The sequence below is a fragment of the Leopardus geoffroyi genome, chromosome B1, assembly GCF_018350155.1.
Source record: "Leopardus geoffroyi isolate Oge1 chromosome B1, O.geoffroyi_Oge1_pat1.0, whole genome shotgun sequence".
In the NCBI taxonomy this organism is placed as follows: Eukaryota; Metazoa; Chordata; class Mammalia; order Carnivora; family Felidae; genus Leopardus; species Leopardus geoffroyi.
This window is the reverse complement of record NC_059327.1, coordinates 148,083,349-148,109,452: the sequence shown is the minus strand read 5'-3', so window position 1 is coordinate 148,109,452 and position 26,104 is coordinate 148,083,349. Positions and strand designations below refer to the sequence as shown.

At 38.9% G+C, this 26,104-nt stretch overlaps 1 long non-coding RNA gene across 1 annotated transcript; it reads left to right on the top strand.

Annotated features, from left to right (window-relative positions):
* The first annotated feature begins 362 nt into the window (after window positions 1-362).
* On the top strand, window positions 363-26,104 carry LOC123595891. The gene is made up of 2 exons (XR_006711423.1): window positions 363-1,160; window positions 25,749-26,104. It is a non-coding gene; the product is annotated as an uncharacterized LOC123595891 (long non-coding RNA).

The window sequence follows — 26,104 nt, the reverse complement described above, 5'->3', positions numbered from 1 at the left end:
ACCAACTCGCACATTAGTATTTCCTCCTAGGCTCTTTGCTCCCATCTTCAACAAACAAAACTTAAATGCCCATAACTCCTTATTTAATTTCTTTTGTTAAATGATAATAATTTTGTATATGTGCTGCTGAAGCAAGCACGAGTGATAATAAGTTGAAAAATGAATTTCTTTAAAGAAATCATTTTATGCTTAATATCATTAGTAAATTCATATTTTCATGTTTTTTTAAACTTTTGAATTGTAAAGGACCACTAATCCAAGGAAAACTTTTTCCCCATAATTGATATACATATCAATTTTATAATATATATATGTACATACATATGTGTGAAACTTTACAAGTTAAAACCTTAAATTTCACTATGTTGGAATCTTTAGGGAGGTGTGTTTATGTGTGTGTGTGTGTGTGTGTGTGTGTGTGTGTGTGTCACAAAAGTAGAATCGAAAAACAGAAGATCTACCTTTTTTTTTTTTTTTTAATCTGGATAGTTTTGGGCAAGCTACAACTTCTGTGAGCCTCAGTTGTCTCATTTTTCAAATTGTAATGCTAGAACCTTTCCAAAGCACAAGCTTGTTGTAAGGAGCCAATAACATAAAATCAGTGACAAGACTTTTTAAACTATAAAACGTACACATGTTAATAGTTACTATTCAAAGTGCTCCAACAGGCAAAGGCAATTCTTGATTCCAGAAGTTATGGTCTGATTTACTTTCAGAACAAATGGAAGTTGGGTATGGAAGGAAACCTTCCTGTAAGAAATACAGAATATAGCTTTGCCTGGACTTTCTCATCTTCCTTAGCAAAATGTGCAAATTTTCCTAACTGACCACATGTTTAGAGATTAGGACAAGAGAGAATATAGTTCTTTTTGTACTGTTTTAATATTGAATAAGCCGTATTTATGGTACCTAGCTTTAGGGAAAAGAAGAAAAAGAGCAAGAGAGAAATGGTATATCTGCCCACCACCACCTGCTATTTTTAGGTTGGCTAGGAAGCCCTGTTTGGCTGCCTTTGCCCATCTCATTTGGCAACTCTTGAGACTGCATCATTCAGAGAGATATAAGAAGCTTAAAAGGTAGAAAACTGAATTTCTTTGATTTTCCAGACGTCATTGCTGAAAAAACATTATCACCACAAAGCAGTTTGAAGGACATTAGCTGTAAGTAAAACACTAAGAGTTTTCATTTAATGAGATGGGCTTATGCAGTACAAAAGACATTTATTTCCACCTTTTTGCCTTAATGGGGGGTGAGGAAGGGATGAACCTTCTGTCCTGATTTGATTTATATTGTCAAGAGAAATATTAATTTAGAAAAAGATGCCAATACTGCGCATGTACACACACACATATGTATTTGCTCACACATTTTTATGTGCTTTTTAGAATAAAATTCTTGGAAAAGAAAGGGAAACAATATGAATGCCAAGGAAAGAAGCACAAAAACAATCCTGGAAATGACAGACTTTAAGATTAACATACTAAAATGAATTTGAAAGCTAACTAAATGGAAGGTAAATAGAGAGATCTAATTTTCCATTTACATGAATAAAGGGACATAATATAATACCCATGGATCAGTTTTAAATGAGCATACGTGTCGGCATTTTATAGGTAATAAAATTTAATCTATTTTATCTATACTTTCTATAGTTTTTCTCTGGACTATATTGTTTTATAGTTTCTACACTAATTTTCCTTTAACTGTTAAACTTTTCTTTGATTGTTAAATTATCCTTTTCCTATAACTGAAGAATTTTATTAAATGGATTGAGAAATGTTAAGTGCTTAATGAATGTTTTGTATTATATTGGCATTTTAAATATATGTATAACTTTTAATAAAACTATAAGAAAATTGATTGAAAACTAGGCCTATTGCAGGCCATTTTAATTTATATAACTGCACATTTAAGATGAAATTCATTTTCTTATAGCTGTTCCAAAGTTGACTATTTTCCTCCATTTCTAAAAGAATTTGAGGAAAACTTATATTGCAAGGTTAGTCTTAGTGGTAATGTAAAACAAGTTTGCCTAGTAGGAAAAGCTGTGGATATATTGCTCTATTTAAATTTGAAATTATTATTTTTTTTCAACGTCTATTTATTTTTGGGACAGAGAGAGACAGAGCATGAACGGGGGACGGGCAGAGAGAGAGGGAGACACAGAATCGGAAACAGGCTCCAGGCTCTGAGCCATCAGCCCAGAGCCTGACGCGGGGCTCCAACTCACGGACCGCGAGATCGTGACCTGGCTGAAGTCGGACGCTTAACCGACTGCGCCACCCAGGCGCCCCAGAAATTATTATTTTTTAAAGTTTATTTATTTTGAGAGACAGTATGCACGCGCACAGGGGAGGGGTAGAGGGAGAGAGAGAATCCCAAGCAGGCTCTGCACTGTCAGCACACGGCCGGTCGCAGGGCTCAAACTCAAGAACCAGAGATCATGACCTGAGCTGAAATCATGAGTTCAACGCTTAATCAACTGAACCACCACCAGGCACCCCCTAAATCTGAAATTATAAATCAGTGATACATATACATACATATATGTATCACTGATTTATATATGTATATATGTATATATATCACTGATTTATAATTTATACTTATTATATATATACATGTATATATGTGCACATACGTATATGTGTATATATATGTATGTATATACATGTGTATATATATATGTATATGTATATAAAGGGGAATCAATTTACAATGGCAAATTCAAAGACGAGATTTTTTACAGGCTTAACTTGTAAAAGAAGTTCAAGGAACATTTTATTTGTAAGTTGCTTTATTGTTTGCAAAGGACTTTTACATACTTTGTCATTAAATCATCACAATAACTCTGTGAGGTAAATAGTAGCATTCCCTTTTATAGATGAGAAAACTGAGGCTCACCGTGGTCCCAATTTGCATGTGACAAAGCCAGGAATTGAAGAGACTGGATCACTGGAAAGTGCTCTGTAGAAAGGATGCCTACATGATGTCTGCACTGGAAAGGATCTTATAAAAGATCTTTCTTTTTTTTTTTTTTTTTTTAATTTTTTCATGTTTATTTACTTTTGAGAGAAAGAGAGAGAGACAGAGGTATGAGCAGGGGAGGGGCAGAGAGAGGGAGACGCCGAATCTGAAGCAGGCTCCAGGCTCTGAGCTGTCAGCACAGAACCCAATGCGGGGCTTGAACTCGCAGACTGTGAGATCATGATCTGAGCTGAAGTTGGACGCTTAACCAACTGAGCCACCCAGGTGCCCCTAAAAGATCTTTCAAATGCACATTTCCTTGACTTCTGTAGTTTTAGGTGGGAGGCAGCATGGTATAGTAGGAAGCACATGGGAAGACGTGTATTTACTATACCTTGGCCTTCAACAAGTAATCAGCCTCTCTGAACCTTCATTCCTCATCTGTAAAACATGAACAGTTTTTAATAATTTACAGTGTTATTGAAAAGATGAAATGAGATAGTGTAGGAGAGGACTAGGCACTTAACTGCTTCATGGTAGAGCTATTGTTAATAGGTATAAGTCCAAAGACAATAGTCCTTCCAACATAGCACAGTTGCTACATTGCCCATTAGTGCCATAACTTTGAAGGGGAGTACAGTGCTATAATCTAGTATTTTGGGTGAATGAGGAATTTGGGTGAATGAGGAATACCAGGAATCTGGTATTTTGGGTGAGTGAGGAAAATGAATGGAGAATTTGTTGAAGATGTTAAATGCAGAGGAGGGAATTGCATAGAATGGAGCCCACGGATATACACATTGATGTGGAAACCAAAATCACAATTGAAAGCAATGCAGATGGGAGAAAGAACACTGCAGGAGTAAGAAATAGCTCACAACCTAGTTCAGTGGGAGGGAGAGTATGAGAATCACTTGGCTATATCCTGGACACACCATTTCAGGACCAACCATGTACCACAGAAGCCAACAGCAATCTCTGTGGTTCAGGGAAATGGAAGTCTCAGCAGTGGAGTGGAATGGCTCACATTGGACGTGGGTTTGACAGTCTGATAGATACACGTTAAAATTTTGGCTACACGACTTTCTGATCTTGGACAAATTATTTGACATCCCATGTCTCTTGTGAAAGGAGGATGATAAGTCCTATTTGGTGAAGTTGTTTCAAAGACTGAATAAGATATACATGTAAAGTTTTTATTTTTCTGTTTATTGCCTCCTCTGCCAACAAAAATACCAGATCTGTACAGTAGGACATTTGTTTTGCCTTTGTACCTGTTGTATGCATATAACAGGAGACCCTCAAATATTTGTTGAAAGACTAAACAAATGAACTTACCAGTGTCTGTATATAAAAGTCCACAGGCCTCACTGAATGATGTGAAAAAATACTCCCGAGCTGCACTGACATTTGTAAGATTTTTATCATGATCTATCCTTGTCTAAATTTCTATCACATTTATTGTCCAACCAAAGGCTATTACATTTATGGTTCAGTTGTGATTGATATTTAATCACATATTGTTTTATGGCATAATCTATTTTATATTTTATTTTTCTAATTGGACTGTTAAACTCATTGAGAGTGGAGAGTGGTATTTATTCATCATCATCTAGTCTTGAGGCTATGCTTATAGTAACAGTAGATTGGAATAAGGATAGATGTTGTGAATTATTGGACCACATAACCAGGAATTTATACTTGATAATGGTGATCGGTTGTGATAGGATTTTGGTTGATGAAAATAAATTTTCTTCAGTGGTCTACAATGGAGAAATGGTTGTTTATCAGATGAAAGGCTGAAAGACATGTCAGTGGACAAGGAAAGGTCGGAAAGACTTATATGATAGTATTTGTATTCTAATCCCAGGTATGTGTTGGTAGGTATTTTGAGGTATTTTTTGACAAATGTGATCTCTCTTGCTTCTGGGTCTTTGTACATGTCTTTGCCTAGAAAATTTCCCTTATCACTTCTCCTCCATTTGTTAATTCGTATTCATCTTTCAGTTTCTGGTGCAGTGTCACTTTCTCCGAGAAGCCTCTGCAGTACTAACCTAAGACTAGATTAAATGTCTCTTTTCCCTTAGGACCCTATACTTTCCCCATAAAATTATATTTTAATTTTCTGTTTGTGCCCACTGCTAGAGGACAACTCCATGAAAATAGGAGTTGTATATGTCTTACTTAACATTGTACCCTAGTACAGTGCCTTTTACTCAGTAACTGTTGAATAAATAAATGAAAAATGACTAAAGGAAAGGGAAAAAAGCTTAAAAATAATAGCTGTCATTTATTGGATGTCTGTTAAGTGACTGGGGCTTTCTATAAGTTAATATTTAATCCTTGTAACAATCCAGACGGGGCAATTGAGTTCAGAGAACTTACGTGGTCAAAGTGATACTACTGAAATTTGAACCAGGATATCTCTCTCTTTTTTAAAAAAAAATTTTTTTTTCAACATTTATTTATTTTTTTTGGGACAGAGAGAGACAGAGCATGAACGGGGGAGGGGCAGAGAGAGAGGGAGACACAGAATCGGAAACAGGCTCCAGGCTCTGAGCCATCAGCCCAGAGCCCGACGCGTGGCTCGAACTCACGGACCGCGAGATCCTGACCTGGCTGAAGTCGGACGCTTAACTGACTGTGCCACCCAGGCGCCCCATCTCTCTCTCTTTTTTAATGTTTATTTATTTTTGAGACAGAGAGAGACAGAGCGTGAACGGGGAAGGGTCAGAGAGAGAGGGAGACACAGAATCCGAAGCAGGCTCCAGGCTCTGAGCTGTCAGCCCAATGCAGGGCTCAAACTCACAGACCGTGAGATCATGACCTGAGCCGAAGTCCGACGCTCAACTGACTGAGCCACCCAGGGGCCCCGAACCAGGATCTCTTTGGATCTAAGCCTCTCTTCTTTCCTCTTAATGCTGCCTGTCTCATACTTTACATTTGTATAGGTTGTTACAGGCTACAACACTTTTTTCTCCTTATGACAGCCTTGTGAAGTCAGGTATTCTCTCCTATTTCATATTTCCTAAGTGGCAAAGCCATGGTTTTCAAATGAGATATTCTGGATCTAGGTTTAATTCCCTTTCCACGATAACACAGCTGTCTTATTCTGGAGGATTCAAAGGTGTAAAGTCTTTACAAAAATGGTTAGATGATGAAAATATAAAAACTGATAAGGAGTTTTTGATTCATAAATAATAGAAACAATTTCAGGTAGATGTATTTTAGCAGGGCTGGGATAAATTCTGTATTTTCCTTGTCATTTTTTTTTTTCAAAAAGAAAAATAAGTAAAGTTGGGAGTAATTGCTATTAATATTATCAAGTTCTTCTCTTTGATGTCTGATTATTTCTTGGCCTCCTATTGCTATGAGCTCAGAATTCATAGGATCCTTACAGAAGGTACTACTGCTGATGGGACAAAATGGTGCTGTTGGGTGAATTTGATGAGCACCTTCTTCCTACAGCAGCCTCCTTCTTTGTAGCAGTTTGTTTTGCAGTTACTTTGCTTATCCCACACCCCTCAAATTGTGGCTTCTGGTAGGAGGGAGTTTAGTGGGTTTGCGCTGGAGGTCATTGACTTTGGTCACCCTTGGCCTATGACTTACTTTTGCTCTTTACTCTTCTGCCAAAATTTACTTCTTTTGAGAAGGGGAATGAGAATAGGGTAGTGGGGAGTGTTTTGGTTTTGACTGAAACAAGCAGAGACCCAGTATTAAAGGAAGCAAATCACAACACCTTCTGAGAGTGGAGAAGTATTCCATACATGCAAAGAAAAGAAAATTTAGTGTGAAAAGGAATTAAACTTTATTTTCTTAGTCCCACTAGAGTGTTTGGCAGCTGTTCCTGGACTGTAGGGCAATGCAAATGCAAAAATCTCAGAACTGAGAAAGTGTTTTTCAAAAATTTTAAACAGTACTTTTTAAAGCATTAAAAGATTATAGTTTTCTAAACCCACAGTTTACCGAAATTTTATCGTAATCTCTTAACAAAATGTTAAGATTTAAATGAAGACTTTAAAACCAATTGCAAATTTGAAAATAAATTGCCCTAAAGCAAATATAATCTTAACATATATCTTGATTATCAGCTACTTTGTTGTGGCCGTACTGTTCTGTAAATGTTTGATGAAGCCACAGTCACTATTTACTTTTTTTGGATCTCTCTGTCAGCTAAATATATTTGTGTTTCTGTTTTCCTTGTGACTTTGCATTTGTACTGTCTGGCATTGAAATTTTGCTGAATAGATTAGTTTTATTCTTTATGGGAAAGAGGAATGTGGACAACCCAGGCCCACGTAGGTTGTGGTCGAATAGAAGGATATCCCTAAAAATTGGGGTACAGTTTATATATAGTAAGCTTGCAAGTTTTAAGCAAACATTTTAAAGTATGTATATATTCATCTAACCACCATTCATCAAAATAGAGAACATTTCAGTACTATGAAAGGCTCTCGGATATGCCCTCCCTTATGTTACCTATTCCTAAGGATAACCACTATTCTGATTCCCACCACTATAAATGAGTTTCATCAGGACAGCTGTTTTTAACAGTGCTTTTCCCAGAAGACATCATGAGAATTGGGAGTATGTTCAGATTCCTTGGGATGACATATCTAACAGTTGTGGGGTATCCATTGCTTCTTAAAAACAAATTCCCAAATTGTTCCACTCAATTCCACGTTGGTCAGGGGACAGAATTTTCCTTTAGCTATCTATCTCTACATAGGATGTCCAAAGTCACCACATTAAGTCCCACTTTCTCTTCAAGGGACGTTTTAAGAGTATCCAGGTTGGTAAAATAGTTAATGTCCATAGGCAAAGGATCAGTGTGAGGTCCACGCTAAGAATAACTCATCACTGCGTCCTTTTCTTTGTTCCTGGAACTAAAAAGTTCCCACCCCCACTTTGAAAGGACCTCCAGTCCTGGACTCCATCCAAGTCTATTCTCCATCTCCACTTGCCCTGATCTCAGCTTCAGGCATGTTTATTCTTCAGAAACAAACAAACAAACAAACAAAAAAAAAACAACTGGAAGCATACATCCATACTTTTTCTGTCTCACACTTAATCCATTGGGTTTTGGGGTCTCTGCTTCTGCTCCTGGGCTAAGGGAAGATAATTGTGATCTTGCAGATCATTCTTCAAAGGTTCTTCAAATCATCCTCAATGATTCTTCAAATCATTCTTGGAGCTCACTCTTCAAAGGTTGCATATAATTCCATTATATAGATATATCCCAATTGTTCCAATATTTTGATATTTTAAATAATACCTCATAAATACCTTTGGACATATATTTTCTCACATGCATCAAATGAGATACAATCCTAGAAGGAATTTCTGAGTCGAAGATACATACACTTAAAAATTTAAGAGTACCAGATTCCTCTCAATAGAGTTGGTACCAGTTTATACTTCCATCAGCAATGTATGGATGTTTCTTTCTATACTTGTTGAAAATCTGTTGTGTGTGTGTGCTTTTTAATTTTGCGAAAGTTTTTGCCATGCAGAAATTTTAAATTTTTATGTATCTGAATTTATCAGTTTTTAATGATTTCCAGGTTTTGTGTTATACTTAGTAAGACCCTACCTACTTTTGCAAAATTCTTTCTTGTTTCTAGTGTTTTTTTTTAAGTTTAAAACTTTTACGTACCAAAAGTTTATTTTAGTATAAAGGGTATGACATACATTTTTTTTTTTTTTTATAAATTTTTTTTTTCAACGTTTATTTATTTTTTGGGGGGACAGAGAGAGACAGAGCATGAACAGGGGAGGGGCAGAGAGAGAGGGAGACACAGAATCGGAAACAGGCTCCAGGCTCTGAGCCATCAGCCCAGAGCCCGACGCGGGGCTCGAACTCACGGACCGCAAGATCGTGACCTGGCTGAAGTCGGACGCTTAACCGACTGCGCCACCCAGGCGCCCCTGACATACATTTTTTTATAGATGACTAACCTAGTGGTTCTAAAATCATTTACTTAATAATCCATTTTTTTCTCCCAGTGATGTGCAATGCCACCTTTTTACTCAATTCCCTAATATATTTATGTCTAATTCTAGACCTCCCATTATGTTTTATTCACCTGTCACTCATTTAGTGGCACCACACTATTTTATTTGTTTAAGTTTCAAAAGAAAAATAAAGTTGACTTGTTCCCCTTTTATTATTAATTTTATATTTTCAGATATAAAAATATTTCTAAAGTCTTTTGGCTTTCTTTCTTTTTGCATATGCACTTTAAATGTACTTACCTATTTTTCCAACAAAAATTCTGATGGTATTTTCATTGGGATTGTGTTAAATCTATATAACTAAGTTAAGGAGAATTGCTATCTTCATGATGTTGAATCTTCCTAATCATGAGTTTGATACTAATTTTCATGTGTTCATGGTTGTTTGTACTTTTTAGTGGTGTTTTTCAAAATTTCCGTCATAGTTCTTGTACATTTTTTGGTCAAATTTATTCCTAAGTATTTGCCATCTTTTGTTTCTTATTGTAAATGGGGTTTATCTTCCTTTGTATTTTTAGACTGGTTGTTGTTTGTATTAATACATGTGAAGGCAACTAAAGTCTGTATATTAATTTTGTAACTGTTCACACTGCTGAGTTCTCTTTTGGTTGTAATTGGTTCCCTACCGCCCTGCCTTTAAGTGAAGCATTTGATAGATAATCTACAAATTGTGATATTTACCTCCTCATTTGCTATGTTTATACCTAATTTCTTTTTTTTTTTTTTTAACGTTTATTTATTTTTGAGACAGAGAGACAGAGCATGAACAGGGGAGGGGCAGAGAGAGAGGGAGATACAGAATCTGAAACGAGCTCCAGGCTCTGAGCTGTCAGCACAGAGCCCGACGCGGGGCTCGAACTCACGGATCGTGAGATCGTGACCTGAGCTGAAGTCTGCCGCTTAACCGACTGAGCCACCCAGGCGCCCCTATACCTAATTTCTAATGGCCAGTTTCATTGGCTATTATCTCCTCTGGAACAATGTTAGATAATAATGGTGAGAGTGGTCATCTTTGAGCTAGCATATTTGAATTTATGTAAAGTGATCCACAGGCTGTAAAATATGTTTCCTTTTTTTTTCAATATATGAAATTTATTGTCAAACTGGTTTCCATACAACACCCAGTGCTTATCCCAAAAGATGCCCTCCTCAATACCCATCACCCACCCTCCCCTCCCTCCCACCCCCCATCAACCCTCAGTTTGTTCTCAGTTTTTAAGAATCTCTTATGCTTTGGCTTTCTCCCACTCTAACCTCTTTTTTTTTTTTTTTTCCCTTCCCCTCCCCCATGGGTTTCTGTTAAGTTTCTCAGGATCCACATAAGAGTGAAAACATATGGTATCTGTCTTTCTCTGTATGGCTTATTTCATTTAGCATCACACTCTCTAGTTCCATCCATGTTGCTACAAAGGGCCATATTTCATTCTTTCTCATTGCCACGTAGTACTCCATTGTGTATATAAACCACAATTATTTTATCCATTCATCAGTTGATGGACATTTAGGCTCTTTCCATAATTTGGCTATTGTTGAGAGTGCTGCTATAAACATTGGGGTACAAGTGCCCCTATGCATCAGTACTCCTGTATCCCTTGGGTAAATTCCTAGCAGTGCTATTGCTGGGTCATAGGGTAGGTCTATTTTTAATTTTTTGAGGAACCTCCACACTGTTTTCCAGAGTGGCTGCACCAATTTGCATTCCCACCAACAGTGCAAGAGGGTTCCCGTTTCTCCACATCCTCGCCAGCATCTATAGTCTCCTGATTTGTTCATTTTGGCCACTCTGACTGGCGTGAGGTGATATCTGAGTGTGGTTTTGATTTGTATTTCCCTGATGAGGAGCGACGTTGAGCATCTTTTCATGTGCCTGTTGGCCATCCGGATGTCTTCTTTAGAGAAGTGTCTATTCATGTTTTCTGCCCATTTCTTCACTAGGTTATCTGTTTTTCAGGTGTGGAGTTTGGTGAGCTCTTTATAGATTTTGGATACTAGCCCTTTGTCCGATATGTCATTTGCAAATATCTTTTCCCATTCCATTGGTTGCCTTTTAGTTTTGTTGGTTGTTTCCTTTGCTGTGCAGAAGCTTTTTATCTTCATAAGGTCCCAGTTGTTCATTTTTGCTTTTAATTCCCTTGCCTTTGGGTATGTGTCAAGTAAGAAATTGCTATGGCTGAGGTCAGAGAGGTCTTTTCCTGCTTTCTCCTCTAGGGTTTTGATGGTTTCCTGTCTCACATTCAAGTCCTTTATCCATTTTGAGTTTATTTTTGTGAATGGTGTGAGAAAGTGGTCTAGTTTCAATCTTCTGCATGTTGCTGTCCAGTTCTCCCAGCACCATTTGTTAAAGAGACTGTCTTTTTTCCATTGGATGTTCTTTCCTGCTTTGTCAAAGATGAGTTGGCCATACGTTTGTGGGTCTAGTTCTGGGGTTTCTATTCTATTCCATTGGTCTATGTGTCTGTTTTTGTGCCAAAAATATGTTTCCTTAAAACCACCACAGAGAATATGTCTTTAGAGAAGAAATGACATGAACTCAAAATGCTTCTGAAAGGGCATCTTATATGTATCTTCCAGTTTGTTCAAATGAATCTTTTCAGTGATGCCTTCCCTGACCACCTATTTAAAATTGCACCTACTTTTCCCCAAGTCCTTCTTATTTTCTTTTTCTGGCTTATTTTTCTCCAACAACACAATTGCCTGAGCTATGTATTTCACTTATTTAATTTTATAATGTATGTTTCCCTCCACTGGAAACAATAGCAGGGATTTTTACCTTTTTTTTTTTTTTTTTTTTTTGGTTCACTGCTGTATCTTCAGCACCTAGAATAATACCTGGAACATAATAATGCTCAACAAATACTTGATAGAAAATCCAGGAAAGGTGCTATTAGACAGATTTGCTTGCCTCCAAGTAGATGACAGTATAGGACAAGAATTTATTACCTGAAGAACTAGGTGGATTTTTGTTTTAATAATTTATTGTCATTGGCTAACATACAGTGTAGCATTGGCTTCAGGAGTAGATTCCTGTGATTCACTTACATACAACACCCAGTGCTGATCCCAACAAGGGCCCTCCTCAATGTCCATCACTCATTTTCCCTACCCCTCAATGGGTGTGTGTGTATGTGTATATGTCTATATACACATCAGTTGATGGGCATTTAGGCTCTTTTCATACTTTGGCTGTTGTTGATAGTGCTGCTATAAACGTTGAGGTTCGTGTGCCCCTGTGAATCAGCACCCCTATATCCTTTGGATAAATTCCTAGTAGTGCTATTGCTGGGTCATAGGGTAATTCTATTTTTAATTTTTTGAGGAATTTTCACACTGTTTTCCAGAGTGGCTGCATCAGTTTGCATTCCCACCAAGAGTGCATGAGTGTTCCCCTTTCTCCACATCCTCGCCAACATCTATTGTTTCTTGAGTTGTTCATTTTAGCCACTCTGACCAGTGTGAGGTGGTATCTCAGTGTGGTTTTGATTTGTATTTCCCTGATGATGAGTGATGTTGAGCATCTTTTCATGTGTCTGTTGGCCGTCTGGATGTCTTCTTTGGAAATGTGTCTATTCATGTCTTCTGCCCATTTCTTCACCGGGTTATTTGTCTTTCGTGTGTGGAGTTTGGTAAGTTCTTTATAGATTTTGGATACTAACCCTTTATCTGATATGTCACTTGCAAATGTCTTCTCCCATTCCATCAGTTGCATTTTAGTTTTATTGATTGTTTCCTTTACTGTGCAGAAGCTTTTTATCTTGACATGGTCCCAATAGTTCATTTTGCTTGTTTCCCTTGCCTTTGGAGAACATGTTAAGTAAGAAGTTGCTGCAACTGAGGTCAAAGAGGTTGCTGCCTGTTTTCTCCTGTAGGATTTTGATGATTTCCTGTCTCACATTTAGTCTTTCATCCATTTTGAATTTATTTTTGTGTATGGTGTAAGAAAGTGGTCTAGTTTCATTCTTCTGCATGTTGCTGTCCAGTTTTCCCAGCACCATTTGCTTAAGAGACTGTCTTTATTCCATTGAATATTCTTTCCTGTTTTGTTGAAGATTAGTTAGCCATACATTTGTAGGTCCATTTCTGGGTTCTTTATTCTGTTCCATAGATCTCTGTGTCTGTCTTTGTGCCATTACCATACTGTCTTGATGATTACAGCTTTCTAATAAAGCTTGAAGTCTGGAATTGCGATATCTCCAGCTTTGGTTTTCTTTTTTAACATTACTTTGGCTATTTGGGATCTTTTGTGGTTGCATACAAATTTTAGGATTGTTTGTTCTAGCTCTGTGAAGAATGCTCGTGCTATTTTGATTAGGATTGCATTGAATGTGTAGATTGCTTTGGGTAGTATCGACATTACAATATTTGTTCTTCCAATCCATGAGCATGGAATATTTTCCCATTTCTGTGTGTTTTCTTCAATTTTTTTCAGAAGTTTTCTATAATTTTCAGTGTACAGATCTTTTACCTCTGTGGTTAGGTTTATTCCTAGGTATTTTATGGTTCTTGGTACGATTGTAAATGGGATTAATTCCTTGATATTTCTTTTTGTTGCTTCATTATTGGTGTATAGAAATGCAACCGATTATTGTGCATTGATTTTCTATCCTGTGACTTTGCTAAATTCATGTATCAGTTCTAGCAGTTTTTGGTGGAGTCTTTTGGGTTTTCCATGTAGAGTATCATGACATCTGCAAAATGAAAGTTTGACTTCTTTGCCAATTTGGATGCCTTTTATTTCATTTTGTTGTCTGATTGCTGAGGCTAAGAGAACTAGATGGAATTTAAAAATGTTTTGTGACATCATCCCATTTTAAATTTCTGTTACATTGTTTTTTTCTCAATAATTGTGAACAGTAAATGAGAGTCTTCATATCCCAGTGAGTCTGGGAAGATAGGGACCTGGTGGTAGTAGCTCTAAAGAGGATAGGCTGAGACTCAAGGCAGCAGGAACTCCCATTTAGCTCCTTGACTGGCATCCATTTTGAAGGACAAAATACTCTTCATCTGTTTTGTGGCAATGACCACAAAAGTATTTCACTAGAAAGAGAATTCACCAAGAAGACTTGAGCTGTACAGTGCAATCTTAATATTGCTCAAAACAGATGTTGTTTTGTGCCTAATTTACCATTAAAATTAAGCATGGTAAAAGGTCTTTGTCTTTATTTTACTAAAGCAGTTAGAGAACTTCATCTCTAAAGGAGACCGTTTAGGGCCAGGATGCAATGATTATTACGAGGAAGGGAGGGACAGAGGAAGAAAGGAAGGAAGGAAAGAAGGAAGGGAGAGAGGGAGGGAAGGAAGGAGGGGAGGGAGGAGGAAAGGAAGGAAGAAAAAAAGGAAAGAAGGAAGAAAGGAAGGGAAGGAGGGAGGGAAAGAGGGAGGAAGGGAGGAAAAGTAAAAGGTTATGAGATTTAAAAAAATTAGCTGGACTTGTTGGGATGAGCACTGGGTGTTGTATGTAAACCAATTTGACAATAAATTATATTAAAAAATAAATTAAAAAAATACACTAGCTGGTAAAATTTTGTGCAAGTTCTGTGGGAAAATTGTTCTAGTAGCCTCAATGTGGGAAAATGAGTTTCTCAGAAGTGATTGCTAAAAATACAGCAAATTTTTCTAGTGAATGATGAGGTTACTACATACTGGCACATTTGCCTGGCTCGTGCTTGGTAGTTGTTCTGAGTTCCAGATCTCAGATAGTGTCAGTGCCTTTCCTTAAAATTTGCTCACAGTGGGATGGGGATTAACCTGAACCTGGAGGACATGTAACAAGGCTCAATTCAGAAGCAAAAATTGGGCATCTGTAGCTCAGAGATGCTTTTCACGTGTGTGCTATTATTAGCACCATGATTAGGCTGAATTTAGACTAGTGTTTCTATTTCACCTGATGGGAAAATAGAAGGTTACTGAATTTAGACTGAAGGAAATCATGAATGTCACCCTGCTATTAACAATGTTTTCAGATAAAAAATTGCAGGAGCCACATGTTATGATCTTGAAGTAGGTTTCAAAGCAGTCTGTTGTTCATCAGGACTAGTCTGTTCCTTCCTTGGCATTGTGGTTCCTGTAATGTATTCCTTTCCTTCCTTCCACTTGATCCCAGTTAGAAATAAAGGACTGACTTTTTCAGTGGGGTAGAGGAAGGGAAATCTCATCTTCTGTCTCTCATTTCAATCAGAGACAGGAAAAAAGACCACTGTGCTCCATAAGGTACTTCGTGATCTCCAACTTCACTTCTTACTACCTTCCTCCTTGCTCACTTTGCAGCTGACTGGCCTCAGCTGTTCCTTGAATCGGTCAAGTACACTCTTATCCCAGAGACCTTGCCCTTGCTGATCGCCTTTGCTTAGGGTACTTGTCCCCCGGATCTATTCATATAGGCTGTCTCCAGCAGTTCTTCAGGTCTGTGCTCAAATATCATCATATTAGAGGTGCCTGGGTGGCTCAGTCAGTTGAGCAGAGGGCTCTTGGTTTTGGCTCAGGTCATGATCCTGTGGTTTGTGAGTGTGAGCTCTGTGACGGGCTTCCCACTGACACCGCAGAGCCGCCTTCCGATTCTTTCTCCCTATCTCTGCCCCTCCCCTGTGCACTCCCTCTCTAAAATAAATAAACTAAAAAACAAAAATCATCATATTAAGCAGACATCATCTGACTAACGTATCTACTAGCATCCCCTTCCTGTTTCCCACTATTCCCTTTTACTGGCTTCATGTTTGCTAATTGTTTCTATCCCACCTGTCAAATTATATATTTGTTTATAGTCTATCTTCTTTCACTAGAATGTAAACTCCAGGAGGGCAGGGGCTTGTTGTGTTTGCCGCAGTGTTCTCAGTGCTTAGAATAGCATCTAGAAAATGGAGCAGATGCCTGATAAATATTGTTTGAATGGATAAAAGAATCTGCTTTTCTCCTTGGCACTTCAACGTATAGGTTTTTTTTCCCCCCTGTAATATACTTAACTCTTCTGTGGCACATAAGAATGCGTTTGTCATTTAGCATTAGTAGTTATTTATATTTATATTTATTGATTTTAAAGATTTTATTTTTAAGTAATCTCTACACCCAGTGTGGGGCTCAAACTCACAACCCTGAGATCAAGAGTTGCATGCTTCACCAACTGAGCCAGCCAGGTGCCCCAGTAGTTATTTATTTTTATAAAATGTTTTATAAGAGTGAACTTAAAAAAATTAAATATAACAGCGTATGGTGAAAGTTCTGTATGAAGTTGGTTAATGAAAATCGGTCCTGGACTTTTCAGGGTATATACTTTTAATTTTGGTTTCTATCTTTTTCTACTCCTCATACTCTGTTAGCTAGACAAAGATAAGGATCAAAATAAGATACATACTTGGGGTGCCTGGGTGGCTCACTTGGTTAAGTGCTGACTTCAGCTCAGGTCATGATCTTGCAGATTGTGAGTTCAAGTCCTGTGTCGGGCTCTCTGCTGACAGCTCAGAGCCTGGAGCCTGCTTCGGATTCTGTGCACCTCCCCTGCTGGTGCTCTGTCTCTCTCTGTCTCCAAAAAATGAATAAACGTTAAAAAAAAAAAATAAGATATATACTCAACTTTTCATTATCCGCCCTAATGAGCAAGCTACTTGCTGGAACTGTTTTGCTTGTGTTTGTTTTTATACTTTCCTTGAGTTAAAGAGGATCAATGTTTTGGTTGGGAAAGTTTGGTTATAGGGGGGGAAAAGTAAATAAGAAAAAAAATGGGCTTTGTAGCAGATGGTTTTGTTATTTTCTGTTCGGCTTAATGATGCCTAAGAATTTGAAAGCAAGATTTGCTAAGGATCATCCTTCTCTTATTTTTTTCTCATACTGCATTCCCTTGGTGTCTTCCAAAAAAAAAAAATAGATAATTAAGAGTTTTCTATACAATAACAGACAAAAGAATTACTATCCTGCAAATATGGTTAATGACTAAATATACATTATTTAGAAAAATCGGTACAAGCATATTTATGTTAACCAAGTATAAGTCTCAGGAAAATGCATGTTCAGATAGACTAGGACTTCTTTTCATCCCATTATTTGGAAAATCTTGGTAAGAAAAGATAAGATTCTATAAGAAACTAGAGAAACTAGGGGCGCCTGGGTGGCTCAGTCGGTTAAGAGTCCAACTTCTGCTCAGGGCATGGTCTTACGGTTCGTGGGTTCAAGCCCCGCATTGGGCTCTGTGCTATCTATATATCTATATCTATATCATCTATATCTGTATCTATATACAGAGAGAGAGAGAGAGAGAGAGAGAGAGAGAGACAGCACAAGTGGGGGAGGGGCAGAAAGAGAGGGAGACGTGGAATCCCAGGCAGGCTTCAGGCTCTGGGCTGTTAGCACAGAGCCTAACGTGGGGCTTGAACTCACAAGCCGTAAGATCATGACCTGATCCGAAGTCAGACGCTTAACCGACTGAGCCACCCAGGCATCCCTGTCCACTCATATTTAGAAGAGAGTTATAGATAAGATGATGAGAAGCTCGCAGGCTTGTATTCTGGTTGGTTTTAGCATACAATAATTGGACAGTGACCCAGCTCTTCTTTTAGGGAGCTCAGGAATGCCACCTGCTGTAGTTTTTTCAGAGAATCCTCCAACCTCTCGCAGAGACAACTAACTGTCAGCATCTGGAAGCTGAATGGAGGGAGGGGTCCTGGGTTCCACAATTCAGCATGTAGATTTTCATTTAATTCCCTCTATTTCAAACTGACCCTCATCCCTGACAATAGCTGAGACACACTCTTTCAATATCTCAAGTTAGTAAATCTGTCTTCAGTCAAGGAGTTCCCTGATTATATGGGTTGGGGAAGGGCATTGGGCTCTAACTTTCTAATAAAGACTCAGTTAATCTTTCTGTTTCAGCCACACTGAGGGACAAATACAAGATCAGTGGGGCATAAACTTGTAAAATTTAGGGACTCTCCTTTAAAAAAAAAAAGAATGCAAAATTCGTTACTGGGCTTTGGTAGAGCCTGCGTAAAAGAGTAAAACTTGATTGACTTCACTGCTCACGTTTCCTTTCACAGGTGCCAGAGCCTTCAATTTTGCAGTGTTCTGGGTGGGCAGCTGAATGAATTCTGGGCGCTACTTAAATCTCTGCTCAGCCAAATCAGTTTCACTTGTCTGGGTGCTTTCTACCGCCAGTTATTCTGTTACCATCTCTTCATTTCCTATTATTTTTCTGTTGTCTTTTGTGTGTGAGTTTTTAGGAGGCAGTAAAGAAAAACGAGAGTGTTAAATTTGTCAAGTCTAACCAGGGCTTCTGTAAACTCATGGTAGAGTTGGAAGAAATCTCAGAAACCATCTAGTTCAGGGGCGCTTAACCTGGATTTTAAGGTTTGTGAATTTCTCCTTTCCAAATTACATGCAAAATTGTATTTGGATGCATTTGTGTTTATTTTTTTGGTGGGGGAGTGGAGATCTATAGCTTTTATCAGATTCTCAAAAAGTTTATATCCCTTTGATATTCACAGTTGGGGAAACTGTGGTTAAAAGGGGTGAATGAAGGTCATACATCTTGTTGATGCTGTGTATCTGACTATAGAAAAGCCTTGATTCTTAGTAGAGAGGTCACCTAAGGGAAGAGTTTTTCAAACTATGAACTCTCTGACTCTGGTTTTCCTCAGTACACTCTAGTCCTTTCTCAGGTGTATAAATACGGACATGTGCAAGATCTTTGCTCTTGCCTAATTAAATGCCTTCTCCCTTGTTTAATGATAGCTTTGTCTTCCCTTGTGAGGAAGTGTCATTTTTCTTGATGGAACGATGTCCATGTTTGGAAATAATGTAGGGGGATCTCGACTTGCACCCTAACTGTGTTTGTCCCAGGTTTGGCCATTCTGGGAGGTCTTTGTCTCAGGATCTCCTGAATTCACAGGGCCTCTACGAGCCCACCTACATGGCAACCTGAGCAGCCTGCTCAGCAGTGACTCATCCTAAAGGGATAAGAGCTACAGGCAGCCTTGTGTTGTGGGGAGGGGTAATTTGGGGGCATATCAAGGCATTCTTCATTCAGCTCATGCTCTGTCCAGTTCCCACGGATCCTTGTCTGAATGCTAGGGAGAGCCTGCAAGAAAAATCTCAAAGGGATATTTTCGTGAAAACCTCGGGAACACTGGAAGAAGAAAGCATTGCTGCTTTAGGATTGTATTACATTTTTTAAAATTATTTTTTATTTTTTTAATGCTTATTTATTCTTGAGAGAGAGGGGGACAGAGCGGGGGAGGGGCAGAGAGAGAAGGAGACACAGAATCCGAAACAGGGTCCAGGCCCTGAACTGTCAGCACAGAGCCCGACGCGGGGCTCAAACTCACGAACAGTGGGATCATGACCTGAGCCAAAGTCGGACGCTTAACCAGCCGACTGAGCCACCCAGGTGCCCTGATTATATTACACTTTAAAACTGAAATCATGAAAAGTTATTCCCTGCTTTGGTGGAATTGTGACATAATGTTTATTTTTCAACAACTTCAGGGTATCCCTATGGCAAGGGTGAGAGTCTCAGAGGGCTTGGCAGTCATCTTAGGGAACCAGAAAAGCAGGAAAACAGTGTTTGTTGTTTGGTAGCTGAGAGAATTGTGATCATTGTTGCTTACAAGATCCTCCTGGGGAAGAGAGGGGGCATTTGATGTGTTAAAAGTCTAGGCATTTCCACTGCAAGCCTCTTATTTGGTTGAGACAGGGGAAACATGAGACACAAGCAATGTGGTAGGATACCTATAATAAAGGAAAGGGATATGTCTCTTTGTGCTTTGAATTTCAGGTATGCTATTTCTTTGAAAAATCCCTAGTCAGAATGATCTCCAATTATCACTGAACCGTCAAGTCCTAAGATGATAGGATTCAAATTTCACCAAAAAGGGACTTCTTCAATTTGCATATGGATCGTATTCCACAGAGGGAAGGCTGATGAGACATCATGTGGTGCTTTCTGGAGGCAGACTCCTCTGTGGGCCCTCTAAGTCTGCAGTGGAGTCAGTGAGAAGGTGTAAGGTGTGAGAACTGTGGGGCTGTGTCCTTCATAACATATAAATGCTGACCATCGGCTCTTCTGCCTCTGTGATGCCAACATCGACCCTCTCTGGGAGGATTAATGTATTGATCGGCCCTCAGGATGGCGGTGACCTTCCCAGTGGGAGAAGTCTGGCTAATCCCTTAGTTTCTCTGACAGCAGGTCCGGAAGGATCCTGTTGCCAGGAATCGAAGGTAGTTGTTACCTTGACAGCAGGACGCAGCATGCTTGCGTCTCTCCTGGCCCCCATGTGATCCTTCTCTGTGACGCCTGTGTGTTTATACCTGTGCAAGACTCAGGAAGGTAGACACAGCCCACGTGTGTCCCATATGCCCTTTTGGGGAGGCTGGGCCCACTGGGGTCAGCTTGCACTCTCCCTTTGCTGCTCTCTCAATCATCAACAGATGGGACCAGTTAGCCAGAGGGGGATCTCTCAGGGAAGACAGCATGATTCCTGATATGGGCAAAGTGCTGGGTGAGTAGGTGTACCTACACTTTCAATAAACCAACTGGCTAAAATGCATCTCAGCATAGAGCACACATAGGAGAATGACCATCTTCCCTTTCTGAGAGGCCATACGGTTGCTGGACAGTTCTCAGCATCGCATCAGAACGGTCTCAGGTGTCTCCCCCACCCCTGTCTTTCTCACTTTGATTATTGTTTCTTCCTCATATATCCGAATGCTTTATACATTGCAGACATCTTGTGCTGTGGGCTTATGAGTGTTTGGGGGGTGACTTACGGGGCATTTTTAGATTTACGTTTGTCTGTGCGGTCACGATTATTGCTCTTTTCACCTGGATTTAATACACTTAGTTGCTCCTGCTGCAGGGATGCTGTCCCCTCTCATCTCCTACCTCAGGTTTCAGACTAAATTCCAGCCTTTACAAAAAGTTCCATTTCAAACAGGCTCCAGTATTACCTGTTTCTCACTGTGTGTAATTGAAGAGATTGTCACCAGGACATATTCATAAGTGGATACATTTGATCACTTGCAGTTTTTTTCTCCCTCTCCCTCTCCTTCCCCTTCCCGTTCCTTCTTTTTTTAACCAAAATCATCTTAGAAGATTCCATGCCTTAGAGGGATGCAGAAACATTAGGCCAAATCATCTAATTCAGACTTGGGTTTTATTTTATTGTGGGCTTTTGGTCTGAAGCACAGTGTTTCATCAACATGCTGTCCTTTGCAGCAGCCAGTTACGGTGCCTTGGACATCTCAGCATTTCCCACCCTGGGAGCACAAAAGCATTCACATCTCGATCGTCCTGCACCCCTCCGCCCCACCTACGCATTAGGGTTCCTGTGGAATTCTCCTCCTCCAGGGACTTGTGGAAATTCGCCCACAAGATGCTTTTCACTTGTCCGCACAGAGTCCGGGCTAGCCTAGGGCTTCCCAAGCTGGGCCGCCACAGCTGCAAAAGTGGCACTGTGCTGTCGCCACTGCAGTCCGGCTGCAGAGCCCAGTGAAAGGCTGGGTGCTGCGGCCTCATTGCTGCCAGCATGCCACCACACTGCCGTCGCTGCCTTGGTGCGGCTCTGGTCTCCGGCACCTCAGCCAATGGTGCTTCTGCGAAGTGAGGAAAAGAATACTTCCTCGCTGCTCATTACAGTGAGGACGAAGCGTTCTAGAACGGGCTTGGTTAAGCACAGTGAGTTAGATACACAGTGTTTTCTTCTGAGTTGAACTGAACTGCTTCTGCTACAGCCGGAACTTCCACCTGGAACTAATCTAGTTCCAACTAGCTGATGTTGCAGCTGCCTTTGAGCCTGGTAAGCAGGGACTTTGCTGCCACCAACACCTTCTCATTTGGGATCCCTGCTAATATCTTGGCCAATTTTGTTCTCGAGAATGAAAAATAAAGTGTTTCTTTCATCAGGTGTGGGAGCGGTGGGAAGTCTTGTGCCGCAAAGTTTCTAAGTTGTGAGCTGTTAATAATTCATGATGTGCGGGGCGTGAACATGGTGCAGGAATGCCTGAATCCCCCAGGGTTCTGCCAGCAGCTGTTGAATTCGCTACCCTCCAACCCTTAGGTCCGTTTGCTGAATTTACTGCAGCAGACACCTTGCTCCCTTTGGTAAATTTTCTGTTGTGTCTCATTCTATCTTACTTTATTTGAGGTTCCCCCGTGAATCAGACATAGTTGTAAAACCTAATTGTGGTCATGATTTAATTATTTTCCCAAGAGGATCCCAAGTCTGGTAATCCAGTTTATGCCAATAGTTTGTGTCTGTAAAAAGGATGAAGGGTGGTGGGATCTTCTTATTCTCCCTAACTTGGATGTTATCTAAGTCTCCTCTCCAGCCCAGCAAAGGCCCTACATCTGCAACCAGCTATAATTCAAGTTTCAAACATTCTATTTACATATAGCTCCCCCACTAAGACACTATATCCTCTCATCTTCCCTTTTAAAAAAAAAAAATGATAAACTATTTCAAACATTTAGGAATTTATAGAAACGAACACAACAAATACCATGTAGCCACCTCCTACATTTAATGAATGTGAACATTTTGCCATCTTTACTTCAGATATTTTTAAATAAATACAACATTACAGAAATAGTCAAGGTCCTCTACTCACTTCTTCCTAGCCCATAACTCTCTAATTCTCCCAGAAGTTAGCATTCTTAGATATTTTTTTTCCCATCAATGTTTTATGCATTTTGTTTATGTGTGTGTATCCATATCAATACATAATATTATTTCATGGGTTTAAAAATTAAGATTTTGATATTATTCAGTAAATAACAATATCCAACTTGATATCTTCAAACTAGATTTTTCAGATTTTTTTCCATGTTGATACATTAGACATAATTCATTTGTTTTAACTATTATAGAGATTATCTCTGAGAATATATGCAACTGGATATATACATCTCTCAATGGGTAGGCCATATGGCTACTTTGAAGAAGAAGTCCCCTTTTTTCCCATTCTTCCAACTTGTGCCTTATTATCTCTAAATTTTCTTATTACTTCTGATTTTGATTGTTGGTTTAGTTCTAGATGCCTTCTTACCATGTTTGGTAAGTGTTGGAGGAAGTAAGTTGATACCTGAATTAGAGACGTGGCTCTGAAATGATTTAAAGATGCTCCAAGGGGAGCAACTGGCTGACTCAGCCAGTAGAGCATGTGACTCTTGATCTTGGGGTCATGAGATTGAGCCCCACATTGGGTATAGAAATTACATAAAAACAAAAAAAAGTAAGGATGCTCTAAGGGTTTATATGAGATTGATCCAAATGCTGTAAGTGGGATAACGGGAGCATTGGGCTCAGGGTAAAACAGTATGAGCTTGAATTGTAGCCCACTCTTTTCTGGTTGTGTGATTTTGGCAGTTCTCTCTAAGCCTCTAAAAACTCTCTAAACCTCAAATCGTAGGTAGTTTATCAAATTGTTTTGGGTATTAAATAAAATAATTCACATAAGGCTTGTGGTGTAGTGCTTGGCACAGAGTAAGTCTTCAGTTCATCTTCATTATGAGTAATGGTTATTAGATTACTTGAATGCAAATACCTCCATTTTGATAGTGGGGTCTACAGATAATTACTCTGCCTCTTGGCTAGAGCTGTCTGCTTATGTGTGTTTTCAGAGAGGGATGTGGAGGGAGTAATTGAACAGCTCTTATAACCTTAAGCTTATACATGGAAGATCCCCCAACTCATGCTTCAAAGGCAAGATAGACTTTTGGATGTGTTGAGAATTCTGTATTAACTCAAGGGAATTGTTCAATATCCTAACATCTAAGAGCATTATCAATAATGAGATAGAAATACGGTGTTGAAATATATTCTACAAAGTAACTTCAATAATTCTGCTACATTAAATACAATTTAAAATAATCTTTTCATATGTATGCTTTAACTTATTGGAGACCTCCATGCACCTATTCAACTTTCCATTTAAGCCCACCTCTAAATGAAAATGTTTATTAGAAAATAAACATACATATATGCAAATAAAAGTGGTGACAAGCCATCAGATCGAGGGGGAAACTTTGTACCTTGAGGGATTTCTGTGACTCTGTCTTCAGTCTCAGACAGCCTATGTTGTGTAACTCTTCCTTGAAGGCATTATTCATCTAAATGTACACAAATTCTATTAAAGAGATAAGGTTTGTTCTTTGCTGGGAAAAATGCTAAGGCTAAAAGGTAGAATGAGAACCTCTTCAGAGTGGTTGTATCTTCCAAAGTCACAAATAATTAGTAGGGGTTACTCAGAGTTTGGTTATTTCAAATGGCTCTAATAAGACAAAACAGTGACTGTGATGAATGTAGCCAGAGACACAGATAGAAGTGGTCAAATAGGGGTGTTGAACACAAGGAAGATTCACACAGAAGGCTCTTCATTAACGCCCTAATCCTGGTGATAAACTGAGGGAGCTGTTGGTTTTCCAAGCAGCCAGCGATGCGTAATGGCCCTCTCTCAGTCTGACTTCTTCTCTTTATTCTGTGGGCATTCTGAAAATGTCAGTTCTTTAAAAGGGCCAGAAAATACAGAGATATGGGTGTTGGAAATATTGCATGTCTCTGTTGAGACCTGGCTCCTAATACTAGTTTTGTACCCATTTTCGAAAACTGCATGCATAATGCAAAGACTTTTCTCTCCCAAATATAATAATGTCTGTACTAATAGCAGAGATAGCATGAAAAAAAAATTAAGTTTATTTATTTATTTTTGAGAGAAAGAGAAGGAGGGACAGTGAGGGGGAGAGAAAGAATCCCAAGCAGGCTCAATGCCATTAGTGCAGAGCCCAATGCGGGGCTCCAACTCACCAACTGTGAGATCATGACCTGAGCCAAAATCAAGCTTAACCGACTGAGCCACCCAGGCACCCCCAACATGATTTTTTTTTTACTGTATTTGTACAGTAACTATTAAATCTTTGGGGACTATGTATAGGCTATATGTAAACTACTTAGTAAGGCAATATAGAGATGATTTTCATTAAAGGATACAAGATATTTTCATCATATAAACAGGAATGGGATGTCTCTTAAGGATTATCTGGACACAATTTCTATACTTTGACTCACTGTAAATATGAATTTTTCATAGAGAATTCAAGTTCTTATGATTGATGAAATTCAATAGATTTTATTTTTATGTATTTCAATAGCATTTCATTTTTCCTAAATTTTTTTCTTTCTTTTTTTTTTTTTGAGAGAGAGAGGGTGCAAGTGACTGAGGGGCAGAGAGAAAGAGAGAGAGGGAGAGAGAGAGAGAAGTGGGGCTCACCTAAAGTGGGGTTCCAGCTCACCTGATGTAGGACTCAAACTCACAAACAGTGAGATCATGACCAGAGCCAAAGTCAGATGCTTAACTGACTGAGCCACCCAGGTGCCACACTCCCTACATTTCTTATAGGGACTTTTTCATTTTGATTAACATCTTAACATGAATATTTGTATTTATATACTTCAAATCTCAGTAAGAGATTAGGAGTAGATAGCCTTACAGAAGTTCCTGCAGTTTTGCTTAGACAAATTTCCTTTATTTTCAAGGAAGAAATAATTGATTTTCAGTATTCTGCCAATTAATGGAGATTTGCACATCATATTACCTCAGCAATACCTCTCTGCATATTACCTGCAGAAATCTAAAAATAGAATGCCCAAAATAGAACCTGAAAGAGGGTCAAGAAGAGGAGAAATGGAGAGATTCTTATATTGATTTAGGTATCATGAGTTCTTATACTCTCAATGAAAAATTTTGTATTATTTGAGATTCATCAAATAACTTATTTTTTTTTCTTACAGACACCCATACCTGCTTCATAACTGCATCTGGCTGTAAACCTGAACACTGATGCTTGACCTATTGTAAGTCAAAAAGTTATATGTGGATAAAAGCAGCTTTGCATTTTAACCTCTTTCCTATCTTTACTTAAAAAAAAAAAAGAAAAGAAATTTAACTCATAAATGGGTAGAGGCAGAAAAGCCTTTTTGTGTCTGTACGCAAATGTCTGACCTTGTTCTGAATTGATAAACTACATAGGCCTAGCTTTACTACTTCAAACTCCCAGAATTCCTGTAGTGGTGCTGGTGGATAGTCAATAAATCATTGCTATTGTTGTTGATGATGAATATAGGTAATAAAAGAGTGTGGAGATGCA